We start from the raw sequence: 22,880 nt of genomic DNA, 5'->3' as shown, positions 1-22,880 counted from the left end.
GTTCTCAGAGTCTGAAAGGACATTTAAGGGCATCTCATCCAGAGACCCTCATGGGATCCTTAACCAATCAGTGATTGTATGACCTTCTTAAGTATCTGTTGTCATTCCATTGCCAGACAACTCTGGCATCCTTAAGACAAGCAACAGACAAAGTCTATGTCAGTCAATATCAGTCAGACTCCCTTGGTTATAAGAGACAGAAAATTGACAATCTGGCAAAGCAAAAAAGGCAACTTAATAGCTCATATAACTGAATGTCCAGGGTATAGGTCTGGCTGAGGCAAGGCTGGGTGGAGGGACTGAAATGGCATCATCGGGAATCTTCTGCTCTCTCTCTCTCCCATCTCTGCTTTATTCTCACAGGCAAGATGGCCACCTACACTCAAAACTCCTATCAGCTCAACAACCCAGGAAGAAAAGAGAATGTCTTTCCTATTAGTTTTGGGCAACTTTCTTTAGGTCACAGCTAATCCCTAAACTAAAAGAGAAGGAATAATTAAGGATAACTTCAAGATTTCAGACTAGGGGACACTGGAAAATTTAAATACCTTGACCAAAGTTGAGATAATCAGAAAGAGCACTGGATTTGGAAAAAGAAATTGGAAAGGAAGAATTTGGTTTTCGATAGGTCAGAGGTAATGGTGTGATTCAATGAAGAATGGCAGGTAGTTAGAAAAATGAGGGTGAGGATTTTGGGGAGAAGTCGTAATTGGAGGTGAGAATTTGGGTTATTCTATAGAAATGAGAATTGGAGTTACAGAATTGGTTGTGTTCAGTAAGGAAGAGTGTGTAAACACTGGGGAGGGTTCTGTAAGTATGGGTTGTGAGCTATCAAGAATTCTGCAAGTAAAAATTCCTATTAGCATCAAGATTACACATATGAGATAGGAGGAAAACAAGAAACCAGTGAAGGAGAAAGAGAATGTAGGAGGGAAACTGAGATACTGCGGATTACAATAACCATAATTAGCTAGGATTCTTTTTTTCTTTTTCTTTTTCCCAAATGATAGGGAACTTTATTCAAATTGGTTTAATTTTTTTTAAAGGAGTATTTTGACTCATATGACAGGTCCAGGGTAGACCAGGCTCAGATGCATTCAGGATCTCAAAGACTTTTTCACTTGTTCTTACTCTTTTCATCTTATTTTGCTTCCCTATGTTGGCTCAGGAAGTTTCTCCTCATGGTGATAAAAACAGCTGCCAGGAGCTCCATTCTATCTTATCCAGCAGGAAGAGCAGTTCTCCCCAAGACAGTTCCAACGAAGGAATCTGAATCTGTCTGACTGACTCTGATTGGTGTAGCTCCCATTATATGCCCATTTCTAAGCTGATCTCTGGGCCAACAGGTTGTTATGCTCTGATGTTTAGATAAGTCAACATCTATCTCTGGAGTTAGGAATGGATCCAAACTACATGGACGGAGAATGAGGGAGGGATGGTTCCCTAGAGGAAAACTGGGGTGCTATTCCCAAAAGAAGGTGGAATGGATACAGCAAAAACAATGACTACTCACTACAGCAACCAAAGGAAGTAGGTCAAGGAGGATGGTAGTCAACAGTCACATGACCCAGAGGTTGAAGAAGATGGGAAGATCTGAGGCTGAGTCATTTGTTTCTTTAAAAGATTAGAAACATCGGAGGAAAACAGATTTTAGTGGGTGATGGAATGTGTAGGAGTAGAAACACCTTAAACGCAGGGATTTGCTACTTTCAAGAAGCTATCAGTGAAAGGAAGCATCTAGATTAACCCAACTTGTGCAATTCCTGAGTGAGGCACTGGGGACACTGAGAAGAATAATTCCCAGTCTCTGTCCTCAAGAAGCTCAAAGCTTGGAAAGGAAGAGAGAATTGTCAATGAATAAAGTATGCAAAGAAGGAATAGTGAATGACTCCAAGGTTGCAGAGTGGGAAGGTGCACCGGTGAGAGCCTGATATTATTAGATCAGAGTTATCCTACAAGAAAGAACAATGAATCTCTTTATGGGTATCAGGAAAGGCTTTCTGTGGGAGGTGGTGCCTCAGCTGGGTTTTGTTGGATGAATGGGAGTTTGCTTTAGTAAACAAAATGGAGAAAGGAGTGGCAGGCAAAGGTAAATCTTCTGTATGAGGTTCATGCATGCATATTGCTGGTATGAGAAGTGCAGAGGGGGAATGGAAGGTGGAGAAGAGCTTGTGTGGCATGCCCAGGCATTGGGCTTTGTCCACTGGTGTTGGGCAGTGGGTAGTGAAAAGTTTTCAGTCAGGTCAAGACACATCAAATTAACATGTTAGAAGAATGTCTCTAGAGTTAGTCTGAAGAGGGAGACACGTGGAGACAGGCCAGTTCAGAGGATGTGTTGGTAGTCAGTCATGGGAAGGAGTGACAGAATTCAGCACAAAAACAGGGACCAAGAAGAGGGCATGGAGTGGAAGGATCGTCAGGAACAGGGAGAACTCATACAACTGGTGATTGTTGGATGGGAAGTGAGAAAGAGGGAAGCTTTGAAGACAGGAGCCTGGGCTCAGGAAGGAGGAAATGAGCCCTGCAGAGGGCGATGCCAAACAAGTGGGGGACAATAATGGGAGGAGAGCATCCCCAGAGAGGCAGGGAGGGCGGGCTCCAAACAGGGGTGGAGGGAGACAGGATGAGCTTTGCGTGGGGAGGAAAGATGGAGAATATGGACAAGAACCCAGAGTGTTATTGAGGAGGGCAGAACAGTTGGAGAGCTTTAATTTCCTCAGTTAAGACGGCAGTGAGATCACCTGTTGGGAATGAATGGGCTTCAGATTTCCCCGTGGGGCCAGTAGCAGAACCAATCAATCGATGAGTCACGCCAGCTCCACCCCCACCTGGCCCTCCTCTCCATCTCCTGCCAGTTGATCATCTGGGTCTTCATTAACTCAGCAACACTGCGCAGGGCACATGTGGGAGTGCTTTTCAGACCTCCGTCACTTCAGGAGCTTCTTCCAACTTTCACCCACCCAGCATCTGATTCGAGAGATCTGGAGTGAAACCCGGGCATGTGTGTTGTCAGAATTCTTAACAGGAGATTCTGAAATTCATTCTTACCTGCACCCACTCCAATAGAACTGAGAACCACTGAGATACACAGGACCGAGTCCTGGAATTTGCGATGGTGTGGGAGAAGACGGGGTGGAATCGTTTGCAGAAACTGGGTGGGTGTCAAGTGACTCAGGAAAGGAGGACAAAGTGAGCAGGTGGCTGTGCCAGCCGATCTGGGAAAGCGCGGGGGCTCCTATTCTTACATTCAGCGGAGACGCCTCTCCCAACCACACAAGAGTGCCAGTGACCAGACAAAGAGACTCAGATCTATAAAAGCTGAGCACAGCCGAGGATAACCACACTTTTCTGAAATATCATGGTCATTCTTCTAAAGGCAAGGAATGATAATGGAGAGAAGGGAAAAAAAGAAAACTATCAATAATGGAAAGGCACTGGGTGGCATCTGCAAAAGTTTGTGTGAAGCACTGCCCTCTGCTGGTTACAGCGGGACCTGCAGCTGTGTGGCAACTGCATCCTTGATTTCTTGAAAGCACCCTGGAGATGACAGGTGAGTGACTGGGGCTTGTCAATAATTGAAGGTCAAGTCCTGAACTAGCATTAAATCCACACATATGACTCTTCAAGTAAAAGCTGAGCCTTAAACTTTAGACTTAGATATTTGTCAAGTTAAGTATGTTCAAATTAAGACACAGCCTGTCCAGGTAAAACACTAAGGCCCTGAAAAACTTTCCTTGGAGAATATTTTGACGTGCAGTTAATGGCCACAGTCACCTGGAGGCAAGCTGAAGAGATAGAAATTTTTCCTGGAATGAAGGAATAAACTTTCAAAAAAGATTTGGTAATTCTGGGCTGCTAATAATAATAGCCAACGTTTATTGAACATTTATCGTTTTGGGTGCGTTGTACATCAATTCGCTTTCACAAAAATCCAGGGAGGCAAGAACTATCATCATCACTTTACTGGTGAGATAACTAAAGTAGAAGGAGTGTAGGTACCTTGGGCAACGTCACAAAATCTTGGCCGAGCAAGGAACTACAGGTTTCGTGTTCTGCCCACTGCTTTATCACATATACCAAAAATGTATGATTGCTCAAACATCATAGGTGTTTATGTCATACTCACGTAGTGGTCCCACGCAGGTGTTTCTTGTGAGAAGGGACTCAGACTCCTTCTGGCCTGTAGCTCTCTATTCACTGAGGCTGGTCATTTTCATACACACATACAGCCAGCCCGAAGAAAAGAGCAAGGAGAAAGCACTCCTGCTTCTTAAAAGCTGTGGCTCACATTCTGGTGGCAAGAACTAGACCCCTGGCCACACTTAGATGCCAAGGGAGGAGGGAAATGTAGTCTCTTCCTTTTCAGCCACTTCCCAGCACCAACTCTACTCCGTGGGACTGGGAGTAGGGATTTTGGTGGTCAGCTGTCCATCTTTGCCCTTCCTTTAGTAAGTACGATGGATGGTTCACGGACTCAGGTCACACTCTTTCAAGGAACTGTTCACTACCCCAGGTGAGCTCCCTAGCAATAAATCATTTGTGAGGTGCTTTTCCTGATGACAAAGCACATTCACGTTGATTATCTCATTTAATCCCTGTAACTCCCGTGAAGAGTGTTAATCACCTTTGTTTTCCGGATAAGGAAACCAAGGCTAAGTAAGCATCAGGTGACTTGCCCAAATTCCCACAGCTGGGACTCAATGTATTCTCATCGCCAGATCCTAGAAATAGTGGCAGCTTAGGAAGTCCATGATCAAAATATTTTATGGTGAAAGGAGAGGAGTGGGCAGAGCTGTGAGCAGAAACAGGTGAGGCTATCCATGGCCTGAGTGGACATTGCTCGTTAAACAGGGACCCTGGTGATTCTTTGTCCAATTACTGCCAGGAATTCTAAAATTGGAAAAGGTTGGTAGAGGGAGAGAAGGGACGCAACAAAGGGAGGAGTGGCAAATAGAAGCTGTTGGAGAGACAGCAAGGGTCTCAAATTTTTTCTTTTTGTTCTACCTTTACCAAATGTCACAAAACAAACAGAACTATGGCGTACGTGTCACAATTTAACAATTTACATTGAGGACTTGATTTACCCTTGACAATTCTATCATGTTCTTGATTGTTTTAGATTTTTCCTTCTGGGAATTTATGAGGAGTGTTCACTTCCCTCCCATCCACCACACACCCTCCTTTGAGTTTTATCAGTCACTAATAACAATCTAGTAATAAGGAGGACCTATCATTATTTAAATTCTCACCAAGCTTTTATTCTGTGCTAGTTTTAATATTTAAAGTTTTCTAATTTTTCTGTGAAAATTTTAAATATACAAAACAGAAAGGCAATATACAAACATACCGCTACTCAATTAAAACATTAGCTATTTCCAAATATATTTCTGTTAGTATTAATTTCTAGATTGATTCCATCATGTTCAGAGAGTAGAGTTGGATTCCAATTATTTTACTAAGGTTTGTTCAAGGCACAGAACACGGTCTATCCTGGTGAATGAATGTTCCATGTGCAGTTGAAAAGAATGCATATTCTGCTATTGTTGGATAAAGTGTCCTATGTAAATATCGTTTAGGTCAAGTTTGTTGATAGTGTTGTTCAGGTCTTACACGCCTACTGATTTTCTGTCTACTTGTTCTAGTACTATTAGGTTGGTGCAAAAGTAATTGCGGATTTGCAGTTATTTTTAACTTTTTAAATCACAATTACTTTTGCACCAATGTAATACTTGTTACTGAGAGGAGAGTATTGAAATCTCCAGCTATAACTGTGGATTTGTCCATTTTTCCTTTAGTTCTTTCAGTTTTTGCTTCACCTATTTTGAAATTCTGTTGTTAAGGGTATACACATTTAAGATTGTTTTAGCTTCTTGGTGAATTGAGCCCTTTATTATTAGGAAATGTCTCTCTATCTCTGAAATAGTCCTTGCTCTGAAATCTACTTTGTCTGATACTAATATATCCACTCTAGCATGGGATATTTCCCCCCATCCTTTTACTTGTAAACTATCTCTGTGTTTATGTTTGTATTGGATTTCTTGTATTCTCTTTTTCACTCTAATTTCTGTCCTTCTGTTTTATATTTTATATCTTCTTTTAGATAATTTGAACATTTAATATTATTGATTAATTTATATTCGAATTATTAATATTCCGTTTCAATTTATCTGTTGTTTTTTTTTATTGTAGTGGGTGCTCTAGGAGCATGTGTGTGTGTGTGTATGTGTACTTTTACAGTCTACTTACGGATAGTATTTTACCACTTCAAAAAAAAATGTAAAAGCCTTACAACCACATGTCTTTTTACCTCTTTATGTTCTAGTTGTTAAATGTAGTTCATCTACATACATGGAAATGTGAGTCATACAGTCTTATAATTTTTGCTTTTAATTGTCATACATATAAATAACTGAAGAGGAGAGAAACAGTTTTAATTCATCCAGATAATTACCATATCTTTTGTTCTTCTTCATTCCCTAAGTTCCAAGTTTTCTTCTGATATTATCTCCCTTCAGCTTGAAGAATTTCCTTTAGCATTTCTATAAGTGCAAGTTTGTTGGCAATAAACTTTTTGATTTTCTTTCATGACTGGAGACTCTATGGAGACCATGACTAGAGCCTGCCCTTGGGTCAAAGGCACAAGAGAAAAAAGAGGGAGAAAATCCTAGAAACTCACCCCAAATTGTTCAAATTTCAACTCTCCTTCTCAATATGTTTTTCTTTACTTGTCAGAATCCTCAGAGAGTTAGTTGCCTTTTGTATTTCGTCCAGTATTTTAGTTATAATCAGTGTAATAGTCTCCATGTTGCCCCAAGCCTGTTTTCGCCTGTCTTTGGTTGAATTGTCTCTTCTTTTTTTAGCTTCTTATGATGGAAGCTTATATCATTGCTTTGAGACATTTTTCTTTTCTAAAGTAAGCATTTAAACCTATAAATTTCCCTCTGTGCACTGATTTTTGTATCCCTCAAATTTTAAAGTGTTCTAGCTTTATGAAACTTTAACTCTTTCAGTTCAAAATATTTTCTAATTTTCCCTATGATTTCTTCTTTGATCCATGGGCTAATTAGAAGTGCATTGCTTAATTTCTAAATATTTAGAAGCTCTCCATATATTTTATTATTGATTTTTAATTCGGATATCACAGAACATACATATTAAGTATAATTTCAATCCTATTAAATGCGTTAGGCTTGTTTTATGGCCCAGTGCCATTGTTTATAGATTGAATATCGATGTGCACTTGAAAAGATGTTATTTTGCTGTTTTGGGGTGTGATATTCTATAACCATTAATTAGGGCAAATGTGGTTCAGGTTTTCTATATCTACTGATTTTCTATTTACTTGTTGTATCAATTACTAAAAAAAGAAGCATTAAAATTTTTTCTTCTTTCAGTTTTGTTTGTTTTTGCTTCACATATTTTGCCTTATGTGTTTGGATGTATAAACATGAAGGATTATATTTTCTTGATGAATTGACTGCTTTATTACAAAATGTCTTTTTTATCTTTGACAATAATTACTGTGTTTAAATCCATTTAATCTGATACCTTCCAGTTTTTTATGATTATTGTTTGCCTAGTATATCTTTTCCCATTTCAGCCTTTAATGTCTGAGTTTTTAAATTTAAAGTAGGTTTTCTTGTAGATAACACTTGTTGGGTTCATCTTCTTTTGCAACCTCTGCCTTTATTTTGAGTATTTGACAATTGATAGTTAATGTAATTATTGATACAGTTGGGTTGCTATTTGTTTCCTGTTTGTCCCAATCGATCTCTGTTCCTTCTTTTTATCTTTCTCTACCCTCTTTTGGATTTCAGTATTTGTATATTCCATTATACCTCCTCTACTGGCTTATTGACTATAGCTCTTTCTTTCATTAACTGATTTTCATAGTGCTTGTTCTAGGGTTCACAACAACCATCTTTAACTTATCACAACCTGTCTTCAAATATTGTACCTCTTCTCCCTTCCTGTATATTTCTACTTCTCTCTTCCATTCCGTTGTGTTATCATTGTCATACATTTTACCTCTGCATATGTTGTAAATCCTGCAATACATTATTATTTTGCTTTAAACAATCAAATGTCTTTTTAAAGTTTAAAAACTAGAAATAAATATTTTATATTTAATCACTTGTTGTTTAAATATTCTCTGTAGTTTTCTTTATTCCTTTGTACAGCTGCAAATTTCTGTCCGGTATTATTTAGTTCAGCTTTAAAAACATCCTTCTTATTTCTTTTAGTGCAAGTCTGATGGCAGTGAGTTAACCTACCTTTTGTTTACCTGAAAATATTTTTATTTTTGTCTTTAGTTTTGAGGAACATTTTTGTGGATATAGATTCTAGAATAATTGTTTGTTTGTTTTTTCCTTTAAAGATGTCATTTCATTTTCTTTTGGTTTCCATTGTTTTTAATGAGAAGTCAGTAGAATTTTTATCTTTGTTCCTCTACATGTAATGTGTTTTCTTTTGTTCCGGCTGTCTTAAGATTTTACCTTTGTTACTTGTTTCCAGTAATTTGATTATGATGCATTTTTGTGTGGTTTGTTTTTATCTTTCTTGGGTTTTGCTGAACTTCTTGGATCTGTGGGTATAAAATTTTCATCAAATTGTACAAATTTTGGCCATTATTTCTTCAAATTCTATTTCTGAAAAATAAACAAGAATTGGTTAACTTAGGGGTAAACATTTTTTTAATGTCATATCTTCCTGTGCACGAATGGAATTTGTCTTTATACTTTTTCAAGTCTTCTTTTGCATCTCTAAGCAGTTTTTTTTAAGTTTTCTTAATATAGATCTTAAATATTTATAACTATTTCTAGGTGTTTTATATATTTGTGGCTGTTATGGATGAGGTCTTTTTGTTATTATATGTTCTATGTGGTTATTGCTTTTATATAGGAAAACTATTGATTTATCTATATTTTGTCCCAACCACTTTATTGTGTAACATTATTGTTTCCTATTCATTTGTTTTTATTTTTCAGGTGTATATAATAATATCAGAAAACGCCAATTTCTTGATTTTGCATGTTCCTTTTTCATTATGTCCTGATACTGCTTTGTGTCTTTTCCTTTCTTTGAATATTTTAAACATATTCACTTAAAATTTTTTTCATATTGTTCCATTATCTGTAGTTTATAGGATGTAAATTTTCCCAACTATTTCAGCTGCTGGCTATATTTCAAGACAGTTCCTTTCTTTGTGAAATTATAGATGTTTACCATGAGCTTATCTTCAGTAGGTAGTTTCCTATAGCGCCTGGTGAGCCTGCACTGTACAGGCATCTGTGTCACTTGGTTCACATTTTCTTTTGAGAAGGTCCATTCTTGGATAATTTTTATGTTTATTTTTTGACTATATCTGCCTTTAGTTATGGTTTGGAGAAATTTTGACTGACACCCACACATGGCGCAATTTTGGGAGTTTGGTTTCTGGAGGTCTATTCTTTTACCACCTACAATGCTGGGCGGCTTCCTGCTGACCCTTAGACCAGTGGGAAGAATTTTCTAGTCCTTATTTCATGGAAAGAACAGAACTTTCCTGCTTTTAGCTTTATTTAAAGATGTTGGTTTCTGCTTCTCACTACCTGCCAGCCTGAGGCTGAATTCTTCTATTGGGCTTAAAACTCATCTTCTATGCCAGCACGTCTTTCTGATATTCCTCTGGACCATTTGTTTTAGCACTTTTGGGGTTTGAGTTTCTACTTCTTTCCTGGGACATCGGAATTTTGCTTGCTTAGTTTGGAGTTTGGCTATAAAACGATGATAATATATCTAGAATTCTATTCTAACATGCAATAGTTGCCCAAGAGAGGACTATTTTTATATGACAGTTGTTATTGTTGTTTTTGGTAATAATACTATTATGTAATTGCACCACTTTTAGAAGCTTAGTTAGTATTTTTCCTGAGAGAAAAGCGTCAGTAAACTCAAATGACAAGCACACTCGGTTTTATTTTGTTTTGTTTTTTAATCATCCAGTGTTGTAATTTGGCTTCCCAAAGTTAAGTAATGGTTCTTGATGTAATAGCTTTGCCAGTCAGATGACCTCCCCTTACACACTGTGCTACAAATGAATGAGACTAAATTTTATGACTTGTGGAATCTGCCCGTTGCTTTCTAGTCACACCTCAGGGGTGTGTGTGTATGTGTGTGTCTGTGTGTATGAACAGTAATTGTTAGTGAACCCAGTTGGAAGACAGCAGAGAGATGATCAGAGGCCAAGGTTCCAAATGTTTCTCATTAATTATCCTCAAAACAACCTCTCATCCTAAAAAACCCCAATTAGGGAGCAACACATGGTTTTGGAAGCCACGGTGATACATTTCCTGATGCACCCGTTTTCATTTGGGGACTTAGTGTAACGCAATGGAAACAATGCGGACTTTGGAGCCAGCCAGCCAGGGTTCAAATTCTGACTCTACCACTTACCAGCTCAAGTGAGTTGCTCCTCTATTTGTGCCTCAGTTTCCTCATCTGAAATGTGGAGATGATGATGATGATAATGGCAGCTACCTCACAAAACTATTGTAAGAATGAATTCAGTTAATACATGAACAACACTTAGAACAGTGCTTGGAACTAGTGAATACTCAAGAAGTCTTAGCTTTAATTATTTGCTCCAAGATGAAGGTTGAATCCATAAGGAGAAATGGCAAAAAAAAGTTGAGGGAAACAGCAGGCTTGTGGAGAAGATATTTGGCAGGTGGGTTGGATTTTACTGAAACTCTTACATGGCACTGCCTGGTATTTCTCCATGGAAAGCCAGCCTTGCCTAGGGCACAAGCCCACCTTTGGCTAGCCAGATTGACAAGGCCCGGACTCAGGAGCCTACAGAAAGTCTCCGAGGCCTAACCACAGGACATTGGGTCAGGTAGCTGAGGGCTCTCTTTCCCTCTATCAGCCCTAACACCACTTTCTCTTCAGTCTCTCCTTTACTCCTTTAGTCCTTCCCTCCTTTATTTATTTTTTCTCCATTCTTCTCCTCTTTCTCCCCAAGCCTGGCCTTTACCTCATCAGTCTCCCCTTTGGGCATTTCTCCACTTAAAGATCACCCTCAGGGCTTGTGGCCCCATCATCAAGCCTGACATGAGTTCCTGACCTATTTGCTGGCTCCTTGTTCCATCCTCACCCACCCAGAGTAGGGCCTTTCTTCCCAGTTCACCTTCTTCCTCCCAGGAGATGGTGGGACGTGCCTGAGAATAAGCCTCCTGGATCCCACACAGGATGAAAGAGTCATCCTGGCTAGGAAGAGGCAGCGATGAGTTGTGTTGTCTGTTCTCCTGGCAAAGTTTTTTCTTACACACAAATTTTGCTCAGAGCACTTTTTGGAACAGACATGCCAAGTCGGCTTCACCTGTCATTAACTGGGAATGAGGAGTCAAGTCCATTTTGGTTTGAATTAACAGAACGCAAGGATTAGGGTAAACTGTGTAGAAGTAAGAAACAGAAGCAAAGGAGAGACTAAAGCCATGCTTTGTTCTCATTGGAACAGTTGATGTTTTAAGAATACTGAGTTGTTATTGAGACCTCATTATCTCCAAAGGGAAAGAAAACAAAACTAACCCATTGGGGGCAAACAGACTAATCCATCTCCTTTCATGAATTCTTCTTAGCAACTGGTTTCCATGAAGATGAGAAGCACTGTTAGAGAGTGTAAAGGGCAGGCGACTCTCTTTTTCATTTTAATAAATTTGTGGACCTCTGAAAATGCAAGCTGCTGGACTCTCACATACCACTACTTTGGTGTACACATTTCTGCACATTAGAACTACGTGGACCAGTGGCAAATGCTGGAGAACTCTAAAGCTGATGAGAAATTAGTGGGGCCTAGGGCTGCCATAGTAAAGCATCACTAACTCGGTGGGTTAGCACAACAGAAATGTATTGCCTCACAGTTCTAGAGGTTAGAAGTCCAAAGTCAACGTGTTAGCAGGGCCACACTTCCTCTGAAGATACCAGGGAAGGATCTGTGCCAGGACTCTTTCCTAGTTTCTGATAGTTCTCTGGCTTGTGGCAGCATAACTCCAATCTGCATGTGGCGTGCTTCCCGTGTGTGTGTATATGTCCAAATTTCCCCTTATGATACCAATGCCAGTCCTGTGGGATGCAGGGTTTACCCTACTCCAGTATAACCTCATCTGAACTAATTACAGCTGCAACCCTATTTCCAAATAAAGTCATATTCTGGGGTATTGGAGGCTAGTACTTCGACATATGAATTTGAGGGGACACAATTCAACCCATAACAGCAACAGCTATATCCTACAAACTTGATTCCGCAAAATTGTAAGGATCTACTTTACACAGCCCAGCACTTGAGTGTCCACACGTTTGATGGAACCACTCTGGTGCTAGTTCTCTGTGTGTTGGAAATGAGGCTAGAAACATGGGCAGGGGCTGATTATGCAGGACCTTCGAGGCCACGTAAGGGTTTGGTGCTTTATCCTGAGAGCACCGGAGCCCCTGAATGTTTATAAACAGAAGGATGGTCAGCCTTTAGAAAGATCCCTCCAACTGTAGTATTGGGAAATGGAAAGGGGGCAGAGCAAGGCTGTCTCAGTTATTCAGGCAAGAGACAGAGCTGGCCTGAACCGCAGTATTGGCAATGGGAATGGAGGGAAGATGACTTGGAGGGATATTTGTGATTTATGTATCAGAGTGCCTAGAGAATAGGAACTCAAAGTAAGTATTATTTTAGTAAGAGAACTGCCACTTGGGGACAATTTAAAAAAAAATAAATTCTGCCATTTGGTTTTCTGGAAATGGTGTGGGAACAGAGCTCCAGAGAGCAGTTTCCAGGCTCTCAGCCTCACTTGGAAAGGTGCTGGCTCAGTTATTAGATGGCCATCAGCTGTAATCAGATGGCCATCCACTGTGGCTTGGTGGCCATCAGCTGTTACCAGCTAGCCATTAGCCACTAATATAACTGCCATGGTTAAACTAGGGGTTGGTTGGTTGGTTGCCAGAGAAGCAGATGGCAGATTGCACATTGTGGGGAACCTGCTTCCTGTAGCTCCAACCCAGCCGCAAGCAAGAATGCAGTGGTATGAACTCCCTATCCATGGCTCCGTTGGTGTTCCTTTTGGGCCTCACCATATCCTGCGTTCTGGTACGCGGAGCGGGACCAGAGTCCCTGCATGACAGATGGGCACTTTAATTTTGGAAGAGATTCTCTTGTTTTCAAGGAAATCACCAGGATAAACTCTATTTACACCAAAGTAAAGCAAGTTGTTTTTGGAACAAATGGTAAAGGCATCATAAATCTGAGTATGGCAGCTGCAGAGTGAAATGCTAAGTGGTGAAGAATTTTCCTGAAGTAAGGATTTATACTGGATGATGTTTCCCCCATGTCTTGGTTTCCTATTTGCTGCCATAACAAACTACCACAAGCTTAATGGCTTAAAACAACACACATTTATCTTACATTACTCTGGTCGGAGGTCTGACATGGTTCTCACAAGGCTAAAATCAAGGTATTGGCAGGGCTGTGTTCCTTTCTGGAGGCTGCAAGCTCTTTCCTTGACTTCGAAGGCCACCCACATTTCCTTGGCTCATGGCCCCTCCATCTTCAAAGGCGGCACTGTGGGTAATCCAGGGTCACCTCCCCATTTCAAGGTCAGCTGATTAGCAAGCTTAATTTTACATGAAAGGTTAACTCCCTTGCCATATAACTTAATGTATTCACAGGTTCTGGGGATTAAGATGTATATATCTTTGCGGGGGCATTATTCTGCCTACCACGCCACACATGGTGTTTAACCTTTTCACTGTGTTGATTTGAAGTTTGTTCTCCAAAATGTGTCAAAAATCTACAGAAAATAATTACAGTGTTTATATTTTTAAGTAGATACAGTTAAAGTGATATGTTTTATTAAAATCAATGATCACTTTAAAGTATAAAAATTTCTTATTGTTATTCATTCTTGAAAAACACAAAAATATGGAAAAACGTACATCTGCTTTCCTAAACTTCCTTTCTGGAACACTGAGCACATGGGGTAAAGTTGAACGCCGCAGTCAGCAGCATGGAAATACCATTCAACTATAGACAAACGTCACAGCGAAAATGTTAAATTAGTATGATATAGGCAATGCAAGATTGAGTAGTGCAGTTGTCTTATCTGGACCCTGGGGAATCAGAGAGGGAGTTCTCTTGAAGGAAACGGAGATTCCTGGGGCCAGTCATGGTGGGGCAGCATAAGCAGGGCCTTAGGCCAGGAGAAAGATAATGCTCCCCACTCTATGGGGGAAGGGATTGGGGGTCTAGACTCAGTGTTGGCTTGATCTAGTTTTGATACTCTTATTGAGGTTGGGGAGCCTGACAGGAGCTAGACATGGTCTTCAGGTTGAGGTTTTGAGCCCCAGGAGGAACATAGCAACTCACTTCTCTTAACCCCCAAACATTAAGGAAGCACTGCCATCTGTCCTAGTTTGGGGAATTAAATTGTGAAGGATTAATGATGGGTTGGGGTTGGCAGGAGGTGTGATATCCCCATTTGCAGTGAATCTGTATGCATAAAAAAAGCACATCCTGTAGAATGTGTTACAAGGGAGGGAGCATCAGGTGAACCAGGAGGCTCTACAGCAATGGTGGAACCACACATGGCAGATGGAGTGACACCTACGCATCCTGACTGTAGCTTTCAGGGGTTCCCAGAAATGGTGGAGGGAGACCAGCTGTTCTGCTAATCCCAGGCAGATGCAGGTTTGAACATTAAAAGAGATGAGATTTTATGTTGGGCTACTGAAGCGAACATCCGGGTTTCACTGGGAATGCATTGCCCCAGGATTTACAGATGAAGAGGTTGTGAGAGATGGTGGTGGAGGAGTCAGGTTGATTCTCAGGTGTTTGGCAGCAGAACACAGAGGATTCTTGGTTCTCGGGAGGTGCTTTCCTGTGGGCCTGAGGCAGGAAGGATGTAGCCATTTACCTTGTGAGCCTGGAGCTGTGTGGAGCTGCAGCGGCCTGTGAGGAGGGCCAGTGGGGCTCACAGGCCTCCACCTTTGGCTTAGAGCTTCCTGTGACAAGCAGCACTGACAGAGGACCTGCTGAAGGGCCTTGACTAGTCACCTAAATAGGGGAGGGGAATAGGCATCAGAAGAGCCTCGAGAGTTTGGTAGATGGAGCCTCTCCACCCCTCCCAGTCTCGACTGGGGAGGTCAGTTATAGGAGAGAGATATTCTTCTTTTGAAGTTCCATTTTCAAAGGGGAGGAGTGGTTTCCTCGTATGATGTTAAGGAAGATGCCTTTTTAAATTTTAACTTTTGTCCTTGGAGCCTTCTCACCTCACCTCCCCACCATCTCCTCACCTCCTTGGCCTTCTCCCACTTGTTATCTGTGTCCTTGTTTAGAGGAAAGGTTTGGACAAGATCATTCACTTCATTAGGTATTTTCTGTTTAATCCATTTAAAAATTTTGAAAATAGTTGTTAAAGTCTTAGTCTCAGACACCTAGTTCACAACTGTTCATAGAATTATATGTTACTGTATCAGGGTGTTTGTCCAAATGCATTTCCTGGAAAAGACCCAACTATTCTCATGGCAACAGAAAAGAGCCAGCTAATGGCCCAGTGACAAGCAGCTTCTCACTTCTGTCATTCCAACTGGTTCAGGGAGCAGCAGGAGCTTATACCAGGTATTTGATACAGGTTTCAAAGGGCATTTTGTTTTAGCCATGCCCTTGTACTTCAGAATTGTCTGGTTTTGCCTTGGTCTCTCACTCATTCATTATTCAGCTATGTGCTGTGAGGGATCCAAAGAAACCAAGCTACGGCTAGTCTCTACCCTTAAGGAACTGACTAGAGATGAGTGCTGCTGTCAGGAAGTAGGTATTTACACTATGAGGCAGTTTATGAGTAGGTCCCAACCTTAACCAGACTGACTGGAAATTTTGTCATGGTTCAGAGAAGGTAGACGGGACTAGTAAATGTTGAGTAGTTAGGAAAAGAAGACTTTTTGAAATCAGCCCTATAAGGATTGGCTCTGAAGAGAGAAGGGGCTGGGGCATTTTAGATAGAGCAGGGAGAAAGTATAAGGGATATGGTATCTATATGGCAATGTGCATATCTGTGTGTTTGCACACACGTGCACATACAGGCACATAATATTTATACATGTAAATGGTGCAAAATTCAAAAGGTTAAAAAGATATACAAAGTCTACCTGTCATCTTGTCCCTCAGATACCCAGTTCTCCCTGGTGCAAAGTGTATATTAAAAAATATTTTAAACACACACATACACACACACACACACACACACACACACACACCCATGGCTAGGTGACTGAACTGTCTTCTCAGAACTAAAATTTCAAACATGCATGTGTTCATTATTTTCTCTGTAGTGTTATGTAGCTACTCTTTACAACCACCAAATCCTGAGAAAGAACACTACATACACCATTTGAGGGGCCATGTTCCTGCCACAAGATAAAGAAAATTTGGGAGACCAAATGTAATTATATAATATTAGCCACCCCTGCCCCCACACAAGAATCCACAAAAATCCCAGGAAGACTTTGGGCTCCCACGGAGCATAGGTTGTGGGTTTGAGCCGAGGGTATCCAAATCTAAGGGACCAGGAGGCCCTAGTTGACACATGGGCTACACCTAAATGGGACCAGTTAGAGACAAGGATAGCCTGTGCAGAGGCAGGGCTACCCCACTTTCTAAGCCAGTGTGTAAAGGGGCTACAACAGGGGACCCACAGAAGCAGCTCTCCTTGCAGGCACTGACAGGAGCATGGCTGGTGCTGCCAGTACTCGCAGACTGTAGGGGAAGAAAGCTGAGAACACACAGACCAACTCTAGATCTTCCCAGATGGGCTTCCTGACCAGAAGAGAACTGCATCGAAAGGTTATGTAGGAAGAATTCTAACTTTTCTTCCCCTGCTGTGAAATTAATTAAAAACAGGACAGATATAAAATGGTTTTATAACCTCCTCCACCTCCTGGCTTCCTTCCTTCTTGGGGATGAGCCATCCCAGACTGGGGAGAGACAGGAGTCTCATGGTCTGAAAATTCTGTGGCATTTTAAATAATGGTGACCTATTGCTCCAGCTCTACTCAGGGGACCTGAGGCTGGAGGAGAAAATGTCTCCTGGAAAATGGACAGATGATGGAGGACCCCATAGAACAGGGAGTGAGGGGGGAGGGCTGACCTCTGCAGGCCCTGGGCCAGTCCCCAGCTTCTGCTTCTGCCACTCACAGGTTCAGAACTGGTCTAACCTGGGCAAATAAGAAGGCAGCTGTTTTAAAAGACAATTTATTTCCCACAGAACAATTCAAATTGGCTTGTTATGATTACACATACTTGCTCTGTACAAACCAATACCAAGAATTTTCATTCCTGCTTTGATCTACGAATAATCCTAACAGAGAACTTATTATCGAGTACTGCCATGTGCCAGGCACTGAATTAGGCACTTGTCTTAAGTTAGCTGTAATTCTTACAACACCACTGAAGGTTAAGTAGTATTTTTCCCAATTTATAAATAAGGAAAATAATGAAGCTCAGAGAGGCTCAGTAACCTGCCCAAGATCAGACAGCTAGTAAATGGCAAAACCAGAGTCCAAATCCACATCTGCTTTCCACTCCCCACTAAGCTAAATAATAATAATTCTCATTTATTGAACATTTACTGTGTGCCAGGTATTTGACATACGTGGTCTGAAATCCTCACACCAAACCTCTGAGGAAGACTGCTATGGCTCCATTTCACAGATAGAAAAGTCAGTTAAGGAAACAGCCCGAGGTCAGTGTGCTGACTTGGTGAAGTCAAGGTTTGAAGGCAGATCTTTCTGGGTTCTCTGATGTCTGTGTCCATTCTGAGCATGCCATGCAACTTCAGGGACCCAGGGAGGTGCTGTTGTCCCTTGGTGCTTCCAGTGGGTGCTCCAGGAGCAGAGAGAGGATCCAGTGGGCTGAGGTTAAACTGGTCTGTGCACAGAGCAGGGGAGACACCTCTGCCAACACATATTGTTTTCAGCAACATGTAATGTTTCCTAGAGCCACGGCCAAGTTGGCTGAGGCATTTTGGACGTCTTGAGGGACACGATTCTGAGCATCTTAAATGGATTGACAGACTGCTCTGTCAGGAAGTGCTGCTTCATACCACAGAACTGCCCACATTTTTCCCAATGAAGAGTATTAGCTGGAACAAAGTGATCCTTTCTGAGTCTGGCAACTTCCGAGTCCTATTTTTACACCTGATGCAAAATCATGTGAATGGGTCTCCATGATTTATACATCTCTCCTTACATGTTAGGCAGTTCTGATCTCCTTTTAGGCAATGCCATCTTCTCTGAACCCCTATGCTATTTTCCAAGGAACAACCTCCCTTGAAAACATCTTGGGGAATCACGATGTCCCCCTCCACATCCTCCTCTCGCTCTCTTGCCCCCGTATTCCCCTCACCCTGGAACTTGTAGTCCATAAATAATAGCAATACAGTCCAGGTTTGGACTGGCATCAGAAGAACACATTCCCACATCTAGTATGTCTTTTAGGGCTCTTAATAACCAAAGGAGGAAATGCAGTATGAACAAGTTTTTCAGAGAAGAAACTTAAGATCAAAGACATCAAAGCAGGACTAGGACCTAAGTTTCCATTGGATCCCATTGTCTCCAACTCTCTTGCTCCAGACTATTCTAAGGCAAAGTTAGGAAAATGTGACTAAAACCTTGTTCTAACTCAAAATGTTTCCCTCGAAGGGTTCCTTACATTGTTCTGAAAACAGCTTGAACATTGAAAATACCCCATAAAGGTGAAGCTTATATCCAGAACAATCTGATTCAGATGAAGCATATTCCCCGAAACCAAGATTGTCACCCAATTTGATGTATTTCAGTTGTACCAGTGACTAGTCATTCATTTTGTCAGCAAATACTTATTGAGTGTCTTCTAGGGGCCGGTACTACCTGGTACTGTGGGTTCAGTGGGGAACAGGTCTAGCCCTCCGGGAGTTCAGAGTGTACCTGGGGGGGGTCAGATCATTGAACCAGAACTTAGCGTTACGTGTTATGGGAGCAGAAAGCAGAGAAACCTATCCAATTCCAGGGTTTGTGACAGCTTTCCTGAGGAAATGATATTTAACTAAAATTGAAAGGGTGAGTACAAGCTAGCCAGGTGGGGATGAGCTGAGGAAGACTCCAGGTGTGGCAGCTATGAGTATGAGCCTCATAGACCTCCAGGGTCAGGGAACTTAATTGCCTGAGGCCCAGCTTCCATACTCTGAAATCCATCATCATGTGCTAAGGCCATTTTTTCTACAGGCACTTCTGGCCAGTCACTGAGCATGGCAGCCTGTTGCTTGCAGGCCAGAACTCTTCTTATGGCAGCTTGGCTTGAGGACACCCCTGTCAAACTTCCTTAGGTTGCTGGTTGGTCTAGGATGCTTCCACCCACCCTTTCTCCCCTCTTTCCTTCACTTGGGGTCATACTTACATCTGTGTTCTTTATCCAGCCCCCCATTCTGCTGCCTGCCATGGGAGTGGATGGTATGGCCCAGGGAGAGTGAGAAGGCTGAGGTGAGGGGAGCCAAGCAGCAAGGAGAAACTATGGGGAAAGGGTCCAGTGCAGAGTCATGTAAGTTCTGCTCTCTCAGCAGGAGGAGGAAAAGTCAAACATGAGGAGCTAACAATTTATTCCAGGAAAGGTCCAAGATGAGAATTCTGTCCTTCCTTTAAAAATTTCAGAACAGCTCTGGCTAATAGCACCCTGTTTCAAGACTGAGTCCCTAAAGGTTCTGGGACATGAAGGAAATCGTTTGCAAATCCATCTTTTATTCCACCTGTAAGGACTTTTCGCTTCCTGTAACATTTTTATCCTTATGGAGTCAAAAGCAGGTCACTTTCCAGAGTCTCACTTTGGCAGGGCCCATCCCAGGCCTGACTGGGGAGAAGCCCAGGTCAGCCTCAGACTTGGCTAGTCGTGTCCAGGTGCCAGGTGTGTCCTTATTATAAAGATAGACACTACAAGCTATGAGCACCTGCTGCCATTGAACATCTAGATCCTTCTGACCAGCAGCCCAGGCTCAGATTCTTCCCAGCTGCATAGGGAGAATGTCCTGCCTGGCTAACGTGAGGCACTTAGAAGATCTAGTTCTCATTGCACATTAATAACTTGATTTTCTGGTTTTATTTGAAAAACAAATAAAAGAATAACATTAACATCAAGGGAAGTCATCAAAGAGGGAAAGACTTACAAAAAAGCAATATGCAGCCTGTGGGTGTGAGGTAGAAGGTAAAGGGGAGGGTGGATTTGGGCTTTGAGTGGGCCTAGTTACCCCAGTCAGGATTTCAGTGGTGCCTTTCAAATCCATTCTTTAACTGTGTGATGCCTGGGGATTAGGTAGGTGGACTAAAATGCTGTAATTATACAAAGGGGGAAAATGACCCTGCTGGTGAACATTTAAGGAAGTATTTCAGGACAAATAAAAGGAAGTACATCTTTACACAGCCTGTAGCACATAAATGGAACTCATTACCCCCATAAGGTTTTCAAGATGAAAATAAAAAATGGGTACAAAAAGAGGCCAGATAAATTCATGAATATTAGATGTAATGGTTGTTAAGGGCATCCTGTGAAGACCAAGTCACCATATTCCCACAGAACTGTTCCAGTGCCCCTACAGAGAAACCTGTGTTCTAAGTACATCAAGTTCCTAAATGTTTCTGGAACACAGAGCACTCTTTCTTAATGCTATGCCTTTGCCACTGTTGCCTCGAGGTTCCCTTCTAAGATGGGTTAATTACCACTTATTCTTCAGGACTCAGTTCAAACGTAGCCTCTTCTAGGAAGCCCTCCCCTCCTGCCGTCCCCCGCTTCCTCCAGGGAACAGGTCACTGCTTCTACCAGTAAAACACTTCCTCCAGTGTGCTGGAATTATTTATCTACCCAACTGGGCAGAAATTGTGTCTGATTCATGTGGGCTTAGCTCAGAGCTTGGTCCATTGCCCCTGGGCAGGAAATGAATGTTGAATAAATGCATGTTGAATGAATAAATGAATGAATGTTGAACTGTATCAACCAATGGTCTGACTGTTTATAACGTTTATGACATTCTTAATGACATCCTCAGCCGATTTGCTTCCAGTAACAGTTGGACAGTACTCTTTTTCCAGAACATATGCCTGTTTATCTCAGCTAATGTATACGCTAGTCTCCAAAGCATCATCTGTGTAGTTGAGTTGGAGTAGCCAAGAGGCTTGCTGAAATTTTAGTGTCTTTAACTCAACTGTGTCTCTTAAACAAGTGAGCCAGTTCCCCAGAAATCTGGTCTGGAAATACTGCCAATGCACATTCCAATGACTTTGAGATGTTAGAAAAACAGACATATCACCTTTCAGGATGAAATCACTGGGAACTACATTTTAAAGTTGGGTTTCCTTCCAGATCCTTAGGTTGTGAATGACACACAGTCTGTGGAAAATTTTATGAGATCACCAAGAAGCCGAGGTCTGAAACTTTCAAGAAGTGTTTAACCACAGATCAACCAAACAGAACATTTGCATGTTAAAAAAAAAAAAAACTAAAAAAAAACTACCAAGCAAAGGTCTAGTGATCAAAAGGCTGCCCAAGTCAAACTAACACAAGAGGCCTTCCCAGGCTCAAATATGAAGATTCTGAAGACGGTGAGCTGTGGGTAGAGGGAGGAGAGCAGGAACCCTGAACAACAAAGAAAAGTCTAAGAATAGTGAGAAGTTCTGTTCAATTAAACAGCCAGCTCATAGAGAAAAACTTCTGGCAGTCAAGAACCTTGAATGCCAATCCTAATTTTAACCCCCTTAAAAAAAATCCTTTGAGTTTAACTTTCTGCAAAATTTCAATAGTTGATTTTAAAAAATAAACATCTATATATTCTATTGACTTAAAGGTAAATGCAGAATGCTTTCAGGGGCCACATACAGATGTTCATTTATTCAACAAATAGCTGTTGAGCAGCTATTACGTTCAGGGTCATCTGCCAAAACCTGGAGATGCTGCAGGGAGTGGGACTGAGGTCACCCTGCCTTCACTAGGCTTAGAGCCTGGTAAGAAGGACAGGCCGGGAATAGGGATCATAGTAATAGCTGATGAGGTTTTGCTGGGGGCAAGTCCAGAGGGTTCTGTTAATGTGTAATCAGGGACTTTATTCTCGAGGGCAGGGAAGATCTCCCAGAGGAAGTGATTCTTAAACTATTGCTCAGAATTGAGGTTGTAGGGAGAAAAATATTCCAAGAACAGGGAGGATACTGAGGAGCTAAAGCATCTAGGATTGCTGGAGCACTGAGAGAAAGGAAGAGTTGTGAAAGAAGGCTTGAGAGAGAGGGGATAGACAGGCCTTGCCGGAGTGAAATAAAAGTATTTAGCAACTGAGACATGAATATAAATTAGATAATTTCATAACCCCCCAATTTTAGAATGTATTCCACTTATTCTCTAACTATGCTAAATTATAGATATTATTCAATCTCTTGCTTACTAAGAGATTTAAGTAATAGTACCAGTTGTTCATATATGTGATGTCTTTGTTTGATGCACCTGCCACTAGATATATGACGCCACTGAGTCATGATAAAACTTTTCCAAAGATTTTCCCATTACATTGTGGGACATAAAGTAACACATGGACTCAGTAAAAAAATTCACTTCAGTAGTATTTTTGAAGAGCCTGAATTTTCTCTTAGCATCTGCTGAACCAACAGCAATTATGTTAACAAAATTTCTTAGACAGTATTAGTATAATACTATCTTAGGTTTTTATCTATTCAATATCTCTATATTGACTGAATCACGAAAATTATATATTGGAATAACACACTTCAGTCTGACCTAATTCTTCGACTAAATGAGAGGCTCTGATTGGCAGTTAAGTACTGAGCTGCAAGTTTAG

At 41.3% G+C, this 22,880-nt stretch overlaps 1 protein-coding gene across 1 annotated transcript in view; it reads left to right on the top strand.

The window, feature by feature from the left end:
• Nucleotides 1-212: 212 nt before the first annotated feature.
• The window catches only part of THBS4 (thrombospondin 4), a 182,018-nt gene continuing 159,350 nt past the window's right edge, over nt 213-22,880 (top strand). The window contains exon 1 of the mRNA XM_081053430.1: nt 213-3,550. The gene's annotated coding sequence lies outside the window, so the exon portion shown is untranslated. The remainder of the gene's footprint in view (nt 3,551-22,880) is intronic.

The sequence above is a fragment of the Rhinolophus hipposideros genome (assembly GCF_964194185.1).
Source record: "Rhinolophus hipposideros genome assembly, chromosome: 7".
Classification (NCBI taxonomy): Eukaryota; Metazoa; Chordata; class Mammalia; order Chiroptera; family Rhinolophidae; genus Rhinolophus; species Rhinolophus hipposideros.
Note: the sequence above shows the minus strand (reverse complement) of the source record. Positions and strands in the feature narration are given on the sequence as shown.